We start from the raw sequence: 15,593 nt of genomic DNA, 5'->3' as shown, positions 1-15,593 counted from the left end.
AGAATATTTTTGTATTTACTGAATGACAAATTAAACCTAGAATAACAAAATTCTATAATGATGAAATTACCATATATTGAGATAGATTAAGAGAACTATTTACAAGAAACCATGTCTGAACGAGTCTCAATTACTGACCAAGTGCCTAGTAAGTTTGCGTTTGAATTCAATTTTATTTCGACAGTCCCTGATGCTAGCAGGTAACGAATTCCAGAGTCTTGGCAAGGCTATTGTGAAAGAGGATGAGTATGAGGAGGTGCGATGGGATAGTATTGTTAGTATTGTTTCATGGCGAGAGCGTGTGTTCAGATTGTGGTGGGAAGAAAGGTAAGTGAACCTTACGGTTGGGGGAAACCTCGGAAAAAATCCAACCAGGTAATCAGCCCAAGCGGGGATCGAACCCGCGCCCGAGTGCAACTTCAGACCGGTAGGCAAGCCCCTTAACCGACTGAGCCACGTCGGTGACTACTTTCTATGTATTTCGTACAATGAGAAAGTGGGTGTCTTAAGTTTCATATTTGCACTTGCGTCCTGACCACAGGCTCTCGTTTGACAGACTGACAGCCCGCATATCAAAAATAGCTTTTCAGGTTTGGAAACGTTCATTTGCAACTTGGCGTAATGGAACGAGTGCGCTGACAGCGCTGACGTATGTACATCAACTGAAGGCTGGATTTGAATATCGATGGCCGATCCTGGTGCAGGACGCTGAGCAGCTCAGGTGTCCGCCTTCACCGACTTCACTGTTTTGCAAAGTATTCTGAAGTATGAAAAATTTACAGAAATATTATGAAGTAGTAAAATTTCACAGAAGTATTTTGAAATACAAAAAATTTTACCAAATTATTATGAAGTAGGAAAATTTTGCAAAAGCATACAAAAGAATTATGAAATAGAAGAATTTTGCCAAAGTATTATGAAATATGAACATTTTACCAAAGTATTGTGAAATTTGAAATTTTACCAAAGTATTATGAAGTAGGAAAATTTGACAAAAGTATTAAGGAATATGAAAATTTTACCGAAATATTATGAAATAGGAAAATTTTACAAAAGTATACCAAAGAATTATGAAGCGGAAGAATTTTACCAAAGTATTATGAAATTTGAAATTTTACCAAAGTATTGTGAAATTTGAAATTTTACCAAAGTATTATGAAGTAGGAAAATTTTACAAAAGCATACCAAAGAATTATGAAATAGAAGAATTTTACCAAAGTATTATGAAATATGAAAATTTTACCAAAGTATTGTGAAATTTGAAATTTTACCAAAGTATTATGAAGTAGGAAAATTTTACAAAAGCATACCAAAGAATTATGAAATAGAAGAATTTTACCAAAGTATTATGAAATATGAAAATTTTACCAAAGTATTGTGAAATTTGAAATTTTACCAAAGTATTATGAAGTAGGAAAATTTTACAAAAGCATACCAAAGAATTATGAAATAGAAGAATTTTACCAAAGTATTATGAAATATGAAAATTTTACCAAAGTATTGTGAAATTTGAAATTTTACCAAATTATTATGAAGTAGGAAAATTTTATAAAAGCATACCAAAGAATTATGAAATAGAAGAATTTTACCAAAGTATTATGAAATATGAAAATTTGACCAAAGTATTGTGAAATTTGAAATTTTACCAAAGTATTATGAAGTAGGAAAATTTTACAAAAGTATACCAAAGAATTATGAAGCAGAAGAGTTTTCCCAAAGTATTATGAAATTGAAATTTTACCAAAGTATTATGAACTAGGAAAATTTTACAAAAGCATACCAAAGAATTATGAAATAGAAGAATTTTACCAAAGTATTATGACATTTGAAATGTTACCGAAATATTATGAAATAGGAGAATTTTACAAAAGTATACCAAAGAATTATGAAGTAGAAGAATTTTACCAAAGCATTATGAAATATGAAAATTTTACCAAAGTATTGTGGAATATTAAAATTTTACCAAAGTATTGTGAAATTTGAAATTTTACCAAAGTATTATGAAGTAGGAACATTTTAGAAAAGTATTATGAAATATGAAAATTTTACCAAAGTACTATGCAGTAAGAAAATTTTACAAAAATATTGTGAAGTAGGAAAATTTAGAAAAGTATTATGAAATACGAACATTTTGCCAAAGTGTTATGAATTAGGAAAATTTTACAAAAGTATTATGAAGTAGTAAAATTGAACAAAACTGGTATGATATATAAAAATTTTACCAAAGTATTATGAAGTAGGAAAATTTTACCGAAGTATTATGAGATAGGAAAATTTTATCAAATTATTATGAAGTAGGAAATTTTACAAAAGTATTATGAAATATGAAAATTTTACCAAAGTGTTATGAAGTAGGAAAATTTTACAAAAGTATTATGAAGTAGTAAAATTTCACAAAACTGGTATGATATATAAAAATTTTACCAAAGTATTATGAAGTAGGAAAATTTTACAAAAGTATTATGAAATATGAAAATTTTACCAAAATATTTTGATGTAGGAAAATTTTACAAAATTATTATAAAATATGAAAATTTAACAAAGCATTATTATGGAATAGGAAAATTTTATGAAATTATTATAAAATATGAATTTTTTTGTCATTAATTGCATTCTACTCATGGTAGCGTGAAAATTCGTGTTCCCTTACCCCTCTTAAGAGTATGTTTTAGAATACGAAATTTCATATCTTCTCTGTCTCTATGATGACTGTTTTTGATGACGATTATGATGATGATGATGATGATGGTGAACATGAAGATGATGAAGATGACCAAGACGAAGGTGAGGAACACCCTGTAGTGCTGATAACAGACAATGGGCCCCGGGCCCGGATGCGGTCATCAGTCACACGATACTGTAGCGGAGCTGTCAGGCTCCACAAAGAAGCCGGCCGGCACACAAAGCACTAGTTAGGGGGCGTGAATGTGCAAACAATACGGACCCGTAATCGCATCCAGCCCGGGGCAGCGCGCCGCTTTGTTATGGACCGGCCAATCACGTCCCGCATAAAGTAGCCATTGATTGTCTTTTTCAGACCGGTCTACTTTGATGTCCGAATTTTACCTGCCTCGTTTTTATTTGTTGTCATCTGCTATATATTATTTTGAAATTAATACGGCCTGACGTTTTAATTTAGACTCGCTATATATCAGCGGAAGAGCTCCGTTATGCAAGCAGCTTATTTATTGTAAGCTATCGATCTGAACAAGCAACGATCACACAACCTCGTGCTCTGCTGTAAATAAAAAAGTTTTTCATTACGTTCCCTCAGTGATATCGTGAAAATTACTGCTCAATTTTGGACGTCAGTACTTTTTTTTTTTTCGGACTTCATAACCTGTCTTTATCGCCGTCCTTTTCAACTCTGAATTGTGGAAAGGGTGGTTCGTCCCGTGCTATTAATGACGGTCTTTGTTTTGTCATGATACAATATCTACAGTTACTTTTCGCTTGGAAAACATTTTTTTCCATCGGTGTATTTTAAAAAAACCCCGAACATGATGCGAGATATTCTCTCAGCATACGCAGAAATTCAGATCTTTGTCACGTGACAGTCGTATCTTGGACTGTCATTCACAAGACGCAGGGAACTAAATTCTTTGCTGTGCACCTGATTAAAGAGGTCAGATTTCATTTTCATACTTTGCACTCAACAGGCATTTTCATATCATTTTAGGACTGAAATCTTTCTACGTTTTAAGTACATATGAGGCGTTTCGTAAGAGAAGGGCGAAACCACCAAATTCACTTGTAGAGATAATCGATGTTCAAAGTATTGTAACTTTTTATACAGAACAACAATGTAATTTTATTATCTCAACAATAACTCTTCACTCTCTACAATTTAATTTCACTCCAGTCAACAATGGGATTTGCTCTCCGCACAGCAACACAGCGTTCGTTATTTCACTCCACAAACGACAATGACAATTTACTTGGACTATTACGAACAACGAACAACACAGAACTGTCAGTTCTCAGTTCACAGCTCGTTTGTCTTGGCTAGTTCTTCTAGCTCAGTCACTCGCGTTCACAAAATCTCGAACCCCAGACCTTCAGAGACGATCCGCTGAACTTCGAACTCAGGTCCGCCAACTGCGGTCCACTGCACTCGAACTCCGGGCTTCAGGCTCCACAGTTACGGACACAACTCAAGTCGCGCTCTGGTCTCGAAGCTGGCTTCACTGCTACACAAGACTGGCTTACTGATTGACTGACTGAATCGCGTTCACTTGCGCGCTGTATTTATAGCTAAGCCATAGTTTCTGGAGAGTTCGCGGTCGGTCGACAGATGCCTAGAAGATAACGGCTATCCAGACTTCTCTGGATCTTTCTCCTCAGTCACCAGCTGTTTTACTTTCCCCTCTCTGGCGCGGAACAGCGTGTCGCAACCTCCTCTCTCCTCTCCACGCCGCGCGCCGTCCACTAAGTGCTCCGTGGAGCCCGTGTCGACTCACGCGCGACCTGCTCTCTTGCGGGACGCTGGTCGTGAGTTCGAATCTCACGTCGCTGTCACAGTATTTTACCTGTGAAGAAGATAAGGGCGAAGCCGCCAAGGGCATGTCTGTAAATACTTTGTACACTTAAAACGATCACCTTTATTGAAAAGTCCCTTAAATGTCCAATTTAATATTTCAACTTAATAGTGATCATGAATGACATTATGAATTCATCAATATTATGCGAATAATTTGAAAAACAGTATAATAGAAAAAGAAAAGGGCGTAGAGTGAACTCAATAGTGGCAGACATTAATAATAATAATAATAATAATAATAATAATAATGATAATGATAATAATAATAATAATAAATAAATAACACTTAATCGCACTGTGATGTGACGTTTACAAATGTCTGAAATTATTAATAAACAAGAATAAGTAGATGCCTGTCATGTTATTACCCTTGCTATCAAAAGTGGTCTCACTTGTTCTGGGAACAGAGGTGCTAATAATCCATTACATAATCTTCATGAAGATGTTCCTCTGAGTCGGTCACTGCTAGTTGCACGTTTTTTTTTTTCTGATCACGTCATCCAGAAACGTTCTGTGGCGCATAGATAAGGAGAGCTTTCAGATCCTTTACTTTATCTGAAGAGAGCTTTATTGGCGTGATTTTTAAAACAATTTTTAAACAATATATAAGATTAAACCTACAACATTTGTGTGAAAAGGATTCCGAGTGTTGGCATAAACATGTAAATACAGTAATTAATTTATATAAGGACTATTGTAGCCATACAGAAACTGTCACTTCTGTCACACGATCTTCATCGCTTTATCTGGCACACGATCTTGCAGACACCCCGCTTTTACCGTTTCATTTGTCACAGGATCTTGCAGACACCCAGCATTTACCACTTCATTTGTCACAGGATCTTGCAGACACTCCGCTTTTACCACTTCATTTGTCACAGGATCTTGCAGAAACCCCGCTTTTACCACTTCATTTGTCACAGGATCTTGCAGACACACCGTTTTTACCACTTCATTTGTCACAGGATCTTGCAGAAACCCCGCTTTTACCACTTCATTTGTCACAGGATCTTGCAGAAACCCCGCTTTTACCACTTCATTTGTCACAGGATCTTGCAGAAACCCCGCTTTTACCACTTCATTTGTCACAGGATCTTGCAGAAACCCCGCTTTTACCACTTCATTTGTCACAGGATCTTGCAGAAACCCCGCTTTTACCACTTCATTTGTCACAGGATCTTGCAGAAACCCCACTTTAACACTTCATTTGTCACAGGATCTTGCAGAAACCCCGCTTTTACAACTTCATTTGCCACAGAATCTTGCAGAAACCTCGCTTTTACCACTTCATTTGTCACAGGATCTTGCAGAAACCCCGCTTTTACCACTTCATTTGTCACAGGATCTTGCAGAAACCCCGCTTTTACCACTTCATTTGTCACAGGATCTTGCAAACACCCCGTTTTTACCACTTCATTTGTCACAGGATCTTGCAGACACACCGTTTTTACCACTTCATTTGTCACAGGATCTTGCAGAAACCCCGCTTTTACCACTTCATTTGTCACAGGATCTTGCAGACACCCCGTTTTTACCACTTCATTTGTCACAGGATCTTGCAGACACCCCGTTTTTACCACTTCATTTGTCACAGGATCTTGCAGACACCCCGCTTTTTACCACTTCATTTGCCACAGGATCTTACTGACACACAGCTTTTACCACTTCATTTGCCACAGGATCTTTCAGACACCCCGCATTTACCACTTCATTTGTCACAGGATCTTGCAGACACCCCGCTTTTACCACTTCATTTGTCACAGGATCTTGCAGACACCCCGCTTTTACCACTTCATTTGTCACAGGATCTTGCAGAAACCCCGCTTTTACCACTTCATTTGTCACAGGATCTTGCAAACACCCCGTTTTTACCACTTCATTTGTCACAGGATCTTGCAGACACACCGTTTTTACCACTTCATTTGTCACAGGATCTTGCAGAAACCCCGCTTTTACCACTTCATTTGTCACAGGATCTTGCAGACACCCCGTTTTTACCACTTCATTTGTCACAGGATCTTGCAGACACCCCGCTTTTTACCACTTCATTTGCCACAGGATCTTACTGACACACAGCTTTTACCACTTCATTTGCCACAGGATCTTTCAGACACCCCGCATTTACCACTTCATTTGTCACAGGATCTTGCAGACACCCCGCTTTTACCACTTCATTTGTCACAGGATCTTGCAGACACCCCGCTTTTACCACTTCATTTGTCACAGGATCTTGCAGAAACCCCGCTTTTACCAATTCATTTGTCACAGAATCTTGCAAACACCCCGTTTTTATCATTTCATTTGTCACAGGATCTTGCAGACACCCCGTTTTTACCACTTCATTTGTCACAGGATCTTGCAGACACCCCGCTTTTACCACTTCATTTGTCACAGGATCTTGCAGAAACCCCGCTTTTACCACTTCATTTGTCACAGGATCTTGCAAGACACCCTGTTTTTACCACTTCATTTGTCACAGGATCTTGCAGACACCCCGTTTTTACCACTTCATTTGTCACAGGATCTTGCAGACACCCAGCATTTACCACTTCATTTGTCACAGGATCTTGCAGAAACCCCGCTTTTACTACTTCATTTGTCACAGGATCTTGCAGACACACCGTTTTTACCACTTCATTTGTCAAAGGATCTTGCAGAAACCCCGCTTTACCACTTCATTTGTCACAGGATCTTGCAGACACACCGTTTTTACCACTTCATTTGTCACAGGATCTTGCAGAAACCCCGCTTTTACCAATTTATTTGTCACAGGATCTTGCAGAAACTCCGCTTTTACAACTTTATTTGCCACAGGATCTTGCAGACACCCCACTTTTACCACTTCATTTGTCACAGGATCTTGCAGAAACCCCGCTTTTACCACTTCATTTGTCACAGGATCTTGCAGAAACCCCGCTTTTATCACTTCATTTGTCACAGGATCTTGCAGAAACCCCGCTTTTACCACTTCATTTGTCACAGGATCTTGCAGAAACCCCGCTTTTACCACTTCATTTGTCACAGGATCTTGCAGAAACCCCACTTCTACCACTTCATTTGTCACAGGATCTTGCAGAACCCCGCTTTTACAACTTCATTTGCCACAGAATCTTGCAGAAACCCCGCTTTTACCACTTCATTTGTCACAGGATCTTGCAGAAACCCCGCTTTTACCACTTCATTTGTCACAGGATCTTGCAGACACACAGTTTTTACCACTTCATTTGTCACAGGATCTTGCAGACACACCGTTTTTACCACTTCATTTGCCACAGGATCTTGCAGACACTCCGCTTTTACCACTTAATTTTTCATAGGATCTTTCAGAAACCCAGCTTTTACCACTTCATTTGTCACCAGATCTTGCAGACACCCTCCTTCTGTCATATGGTCTTGTCATAGTGCAATTCAGCATTTCCTCTTCTTCCTGTGAGACACAGATGGCTTGTCAAGATCTCATTTGACGTTTCCTCTTCTTTCCGACAGACAGCAGTGTTGTTTAAAAACCTCAGTCAACATTTCTTTCCTTTCTGACAAACAGCAGTGGCCTGTCAGTGACTCATTCAACATTTTCTCTTCTTTCTGACAGACATTTGTGGCCTGTCAAGATCTAATTTAATATGTCATCGATAGTTCCTTAACATATTTTATTTTGTTATTAATTTAGTGATATGCATATAGAGTGTTAGTTTGGAGGCCAGAGGGGAAAAGACCTTTGGGGAGGCCGAGACGTAGATGGAGAGATAATTTTAAAATGGATTTGAGGGAGGTGGAATATGATGATAGAGACTGGATTAATCTGGCTCAGGATAGGGACCAATGGCGGGCTTATGTGAGGGCGGCAATTAACCTCCGGGTTCCTTAAAAGCCAGTAAGTAAGTAAGTAAGTAAGTAAGTATTAATTTAGTATGTTCAATTAAAGAGTCATTCAGCCCGAGAACATAATTGTCGAATTAATTTCCTCATTTATTTATTAGAATGAAATGAAATAGCTATAACTTTCTGCTTCCTGAAGAATAGGCCTGCTTAGTCCTATATTCGTTTTCTGTACTAATCTTGTTATATTGTCTTGTTCTACTTTTTGAGAACTTTATTTCATTGGTTACAAATCTGTAATGTGTGCGCAGACTGAAATTCTATCGTATTAAGAAATAAACCCTAGTAATTGATACAGCGTCGTTAAGTAACCAAGTAAAAATATAAGAACAAATCAATGACTAGGTTGTTCAGGCTTCAGGACACTCTTGACGTCACTAATGAAATTTCCGTGACTAAATTGAAAGACAGGCTGCGGCACGACGTCACATTCTTTGTCATAACATGGCCAACATGGAACAGGTTTGTATATAAATGTACGTTTAACGTCAGTTTAATATAGCAATTCCTTTGTTTCTTAGAACTTTGAACATGTATTTATATTAGGTGATTGCCAAGATGACCGTGACTAGACCATGATAATCACGTGAGTCCGATTCCTGCCGAAGTCTGTCTATATTTCTCGTTAGTCACGTGAAATTTTGTTACAAAACATGTATATGATAATAAAAAAAACGTCCTATTACTCATAATCAGGCTTCGAGACTTTGGACCCGATACAATAAGTTTACTATGCTTGCACTATAGGTTGTTGACTCGCTGCAGGTAGGTAGAGATGTGTTGAGGTAACAACGTTGCTATTTGGAGTAGAGTACGGTAGTATGGGGGAACACACATATATATACATTCTGAAAGTAAATATACATTACACAATGATAATGTCGAAAGAATGTGAAAATCATTTATTCTCCTGTCTTTTATAAGCATTTGTGTTTAATTATAAACAGTGTTAATGGTGGAAATAAACATGTAGCAATTTTAATTTTTTTATTTATCCTATTGGTCGTCTTTAGGAAGTGCAGTTACAGTACCGAATTGCAATGTACCTACTACAAGATACATTCTCAGTGTCTCAAACGTAAATCTTTTTCGGTTATCTGCCAAAGTTTGTACTGTGAAAAGCTGCGCTCTACGTCGCATGACGTGATAGGAGCAAAACGAAGAAACCTAACATCATTGCAGTCTCTAAGAGACAGTCCTTTATTCTCGGGTGATTCTATGTCCACTAATTTGCTGTTTATGTTACACAATCTTCCATATCCGTTATTTTTACATAAAATTGATTTCCACTTCTGTTTTACACGTTCAGTAACCGGTGTACTTGGTGTCTCATTAATTCTCTGCATCATTTTCTAAATTAATTTGAGGGCTTTCGGAATCTCTTGCTCTGACTTTTCTAACCGTGTAATAGTTTCAGACACAGTTTGTATGAAAGCCAAATTATTCGTCAGAACCTTCAAATCCAGAGCGTTTCTTTGCGTATTTGTTGGCATTCATTCTACAGTACCCCCACCCACTGTACGCTTTACCACTATACTCAGTACGCCGTTATGCGGATTTCCCACTGAACTGCTCTATTGGGTCCGAATTCTCGAAGCTTGCTCATAATGGATGACATTTTTTATTTTTGTGAACGGTTCTCATAATGTGGCCGCTGTTTTGTTCAACTGTTAATAGATCACATTTCGTGCTCTATACAACATGCGAAATAAAATTCTGTAAAATGTTCTGGACTGCCTAATTGGCTCATAGATTCGTTTACGTAAAGAATTATTTTTTTTTAACAACTTATTGTTTTGTAGTATGTGATTGAAAATTTCGTATTTAAATTTTTCTGTTAGAAAATTACCTTCCGAATTAAATGTTGCTTCCTATTCTATCGTCGGTATGTAGCAATGCATTTGTCTCTGTTTCAGAATAAAATTATCCTATTTAATTTGTTCTGCGGCATTCTGGAACTAGTCGGACTCGTTAAGCATTTCACAAGTACTCTAAATGAGTTAGCTAATTTCTCATGAATGAAGAAAAGTGTCGTGTATTTCCTTTTTTTTTTTTTTTTTCTTTTTGTAAATATTACACAATAGGCTACTGATTCAAGTTATGTGAAGAAAGAATATTATAAACGCTGTGTCCTTATTGGATACTGTCACAAATGACGTCACTTCTATCAGATTCAAGCTGGGTTGCATGAAATAACACTTCAAACGTTTTTGTACCCCCTGCAGCCCTCAAGTCAAGTCAACGCGTTGTGTAAAGTCGTTAGATACGCAAGGCAACGCGCGCTGATTGGTTCAATTCAAACTCAAAACACTCACTCACACACAGATAGAAAATAAGGTAGTTCTCAGCGCCAAGTGCCTCTGTGCTGGAGAAAAGTCTCTCAGAGAAGTCTTTTGAGATTTACCAAAAATTCCGCTTTGACTTTAAACACGCTGTCGCCAGACCATCACACAAGTTTGACGTGCGTCGCCCCCCCGTGGCATTGTGCCACCCAAGAAATTAGACTTCAGTTGCACACATAAACATTTCCCGGCAACTTCTGTGCCTCACCCCCTCGCCTCCCCGCCTGCCATCAAACCAGACGAAACCAAAGCTACCCACTTTTCAATCCCGTTCGAAAAATTGCTTCTGGAAGCTTTCAGTTTGAAATCTATATACTTGAGCGTCTGAAGTAAACCACAGGCTCTTTTTCCTCCGAGCTCGTTTTATGTAATCGCATTGAATAAGGTAAACAACTTCCTTTCAATATGCAATTACGGGCCCTAATTTAAAATATAAAGCAAGTCTTGCGTTTCAAAAGAAAGCAATTACACCGGATGTTGTTGCAATACTCACGACATTTAATCATTGTCATGTGTTGGGGAAGTAATTGTACCTCAGCCTATGCAAATCATTAGCCTTAAGCAAAGAACTGTTAACGTAAGTTCAAGGTGTAAGTGATCCGAGAGGTCGTCATTCATTCCAGAAAAGAAAGAGAAAATTTAGCTCTTTCCCCTTTTTTTTCTTGTGTTCACCTCCATGTTTGTCATTTCTCTTTGTGAATACATATGCTAGGCTCATAGCTAATTAACAGGCGAGAATTGAACGAATGATCCTCAAGCGATGATGATATATACGTATACATACATACATACATACATACATACATACATACAGACAGACAGACAGACAGACAGACATACATACATACATACATACAGACAGACAGACAGACAGACATACATACATACACACATACATACATACATACATACACACACATATATATATACATACATACACACATACATAATGCATACATACAGAGAGACAGACATACAGTACATACATACACATACATACAGTACATACACATACATATATACATACAGTACATACACATACATACATACATACAGTACATACATACACATACATACATACATACAGAGAGACAGACAGACAGTACATACATACATACATACACACATATATACATACTTACACACATACACACATATATATACATACATACACACATACATAAGACATACATACATACATACATACATACATACATACATACGTACATACATATACATATGCATACATATACACATACATGCATACATGCATTCATGCATACATACATACATACATTCATACATACATACATACATACATACATACATACATACATACATACATACATACATACATACATACATACGTGTTCTGCTCAAGAGCAGGTATCTCACTGCAAACCCAGCATTCTCCAATCTTTTCTATTTTCTGCCTTCCTCTTAGTCTCCGCATATGATCCATATATCTTAATGTCGTCTATTATCTGATATCTTCTTCTGCCACGAATTCTTCTCTCGTTTACCATTTCTTCCAGAATATCCTTGAGTACGCAGTTTCTTCTTAGTCAGTGACCCAACCAATTCCTTTTTCTCTTCCTGATCAGTTTCAGCATCATTCTTTCTTCATTCACTCTCTCCTACACAGCTTAATTTTTATTCTGTCTTCATTTCACGTGCTCCATTTTTCTCCATATCCATATTTCAAATGATTCTAGTCGTTTCTCTTCACTTCGTCGTAATGTCCATGTTTCTGCTCCATACAATGCCACACTCCATACAAAGCACTAACTTCACTAGTCTCTTCCTTAGTTCTTTTTCCAGCGACTATATTAATGTAATGTGAATAGCATGATGAAAATGTTAATTACAGTATTGTATGATAAGTCATATTGACTGTAGTATTAATAAATAAGAATATTAAATTATTTAATGTGTAGAAAAACGATTAGAATTTGTACAAAGTAATAGTCAATATGTGTACAGAGATGTCAAAGGGAGCGAAATAGTGGCCTTAATGGAGACTTGTCACCTAAATTGAACGGAAGTTCTTCAGAAATTATCGAATAGAACAAAAATGCTCTTAAGAGGAAGAAATGCAAAACACAAACACCCTAACTACTATGTATTAAAACTCTTCATTTCTGTCATAAAATATGTGAATACTTAAGCAGCTATAATTTTGACTTACCAGCAGAAAAGGTAATATCATCAAAGTCATAACCCTGATGATGATTATGTCAATAAAATAATGCATTTTAAAGAGAAGGATCTAATAATAAATGCGTCATATATAATCTGAGATTTGAAAGAAAATAAAATTTAGCTACTTGCGGTCATATTGGAAGTGAGACTTCAATAATGCTTTGAAACAGATCATCAAGCAAGTTAATAATTAGTAAATTTTCCATTAACTATTTATACCGACATTTTAATTTCGTAAATTCTTAGTTTTAAAATTTCAGGATTATTATACATAATTCCGTACAATAAATTTAGAATTTAATTTATTTTTAAAACAAGGTTTTGTTTACGGTTGTAGAATTCTTACGGTCCACTTTTCAAAGATCGTTCATTAGCGTGAATAGAAAATGAAAATTTGATGCATGTTAAAATTTTGGGATTAAGGAATTCACATTCTTGGTAAACATTATCTTACTGAATAGAGTACAATACAGTAAACTGAAAATTTTAATTTATTGTAAATTATGTTCCAAATTGTTAATAGTTCGTTTCTCTTCAAATCTGTACAGCCAGTTACTTATCTTTAGATGTTTAGTTACTTTAATCAGTGAATATATCAGACCAGGCATGTCAATTGGTGCCCATAGGAGCAAGCGCGCGCTTTAGAGCTCAGGAGAGCCTGAGCGCTTTACAGCGGAAAGGAAAGAGACAGACGAAAGAGGTGGTATATGCCGCTACATACAGGGATGGCCAGCACTCATTGAATGGATAAAGGGAAGATAACTTATTAAAACTGTATCTATGATAATTTTTAGATTTGTCTGAGAAGTATGAGTGCATTATAAGAATGTAAGTTTTAATTTTAATGCTCATTTTTTACAAGTTTGATTTTTTTGTTCAAAAGAAATATTTTCTCAACTTTTTTTTTTATAGAAAAGTGAAATTATCAGGTATAGACCTATTTATTTAGTAGTCTTACAGAATGTTTTCTTAAATGTAATTTACCATAAATACGTATTACTGAAGATAGTGTATTGAAAAGTTTGAAAATATTCGCATGGAAATTGTTTGTAAGGAAATGAATTAACGAAGCAACACCGTTACATCATAATCAAAAGATATGTGCCCATGTGCTGTAAAAATGTCAGCTCTATAGCTTCAGCACATTTAGAGAAAATAATTTAATATTCTGATAACAGGAAGTTGCTCACCAATATCACCTTAAAAGCATAATGAGATAAGAGTTTTGTTATGGAATATTAGTTACCATTAAAACATATACAGCACCTAGATAACTTTGTTTTGTACTGTAATATTGTTTTGATTAGTTTATTGATTACTTTTATAAGGCTAAAGTTATCATCAATACGAATTCCAACTTATCATGTCATACTCAATCTATTTTTTTGGGATATCACTTTCTTTATGAATGATGTGTTTCATCCACTTAATACAGTATAATATTATAATACTATGGAATTTAAGTGAATATTCCTTCTTAACTCTTTATTATGTTATTAACATATAAAACACAACTGCAAAATTAAGAAATTGGTATTAGAACTTTTGTTTTACAGACAATATAGATAATATCAAACAGAAAGAAGCCTTATAAAAATAACGACATAAAATTTCACGTTCCGTTTGAAGTTTGTGCACCACTGTTTTCTTAATCCAACAGGCTGCTTATTCATATACTTTCCATACTTAGCGCTTGATGCCCGCGCACGACGTCAAGGTCAGAAAAATGCGCTTCCTTTGACATCACTGTATTAGACAGTTAATATACTATACATTTTTTTTATTTATAACTGTTGTCATTTTATCTATGTACTTGTATTTTTTCTTCCCTTCTTTTATATTTTGGTCGACCTGGTTGGCGAGTTGGTATAGCGCTGGCCTTCTATGCCCAAGATTGCGGGTTCGATCCCGGGCCAGGTCGATGGCATTTAAGTGTGCTTAAATGCGACAGGCTCATGTTAGTAGATTTACTGGCATGTAAAAGAACTCCTGCGGGACAAAATTCCGGCACATCCGGCGACGCTGATATAACCTCTGCAGTTGCGAGCGTCGTTAAATAAAACATAACATTTTATATTTTGTATTTGCCCTTTTATTTGATTTTCTTATTTACTTTTCTCTGTAATTATTTTTTTCTATTTATATTTCTTGTGATGTGATAGAGAAGGTCTGATAGCCTTAACTCCATCAGATTAAATAAATACATTCCTTAAAATGAATGAGATACAGTAATTGACGGTGCTGTGAATTTCCAGGTCTGCTGTTTTGCGGTGTAACATTGCCTGACCTACAAAGATAACACCGCTTCTGTTCTTCGGCGAAGATCTCCAAGGGGATGCTGTAAGTAGAAACCGTCTTCCCTAAATATTATTTATATCCCATAAAGGGTCAAGCATAGGGGAGATTTCCACAGCGTGAGACATTTGATTCTGAATAAACTTCGCAGCGTCGATGAAGTTTTACTGGTCCACAAAACGAGCTGCAGCTTGTTGGGACACATTTCACAATCTAAACTGTTACTCGGATTTGAGAATGCCCTATCTGACCGCAGATAAACTGCAGGCGGCGACGCGGCACTGCTTATCGGTTGCCATAACAACGCCTACAAAGGTATACACAGCGCGGAGTCTTAG

At 36.5% G+C, this 15,593-nt stretch overlaps 1 long non-coding RNA gene across 1 annotated transcript in view; it reads left to right on the top strand.

The window, feature by feature from the left end:
- LOC138711673 (uncharacterized) overlaps positions 1-15,300 on the top strand; it is a 396,979-nt gene extending 381,679 nt beyond the window's left edge. The window contains exon 3 of the long non-coding RNA XR_011335419.1: positions 15,216-15,300. This is a non-coding gene — a long non-coding RNA (uncharacterized lncRNA). The remainder of the gene's footprint in view (positions 1-15,215) is intronic.
- The last annotated feature ends 293 nt before the right edge of the window (positions 15,301-15,593 follow it).

The sequence above is a fragment of the Periplaneta americana genome, chromosome 13, assembly GCF_040183065.1.
Source record: "Periplaneta americana isolate PAMFEO1 chromosome 13, P.americana_PAMFEO1_priV1, whole genome shotgun sequence".
NCBI lineage: Eukaryota > Metazoa > Arthropoda > Insecta > Blattodea > Blattidae > Periplaneta > Periplaneta americana.
Note: the sequence above shows the minus strand (reverse complement) of the source record. Positions and strands in the feature narration are given on the sequence as shown.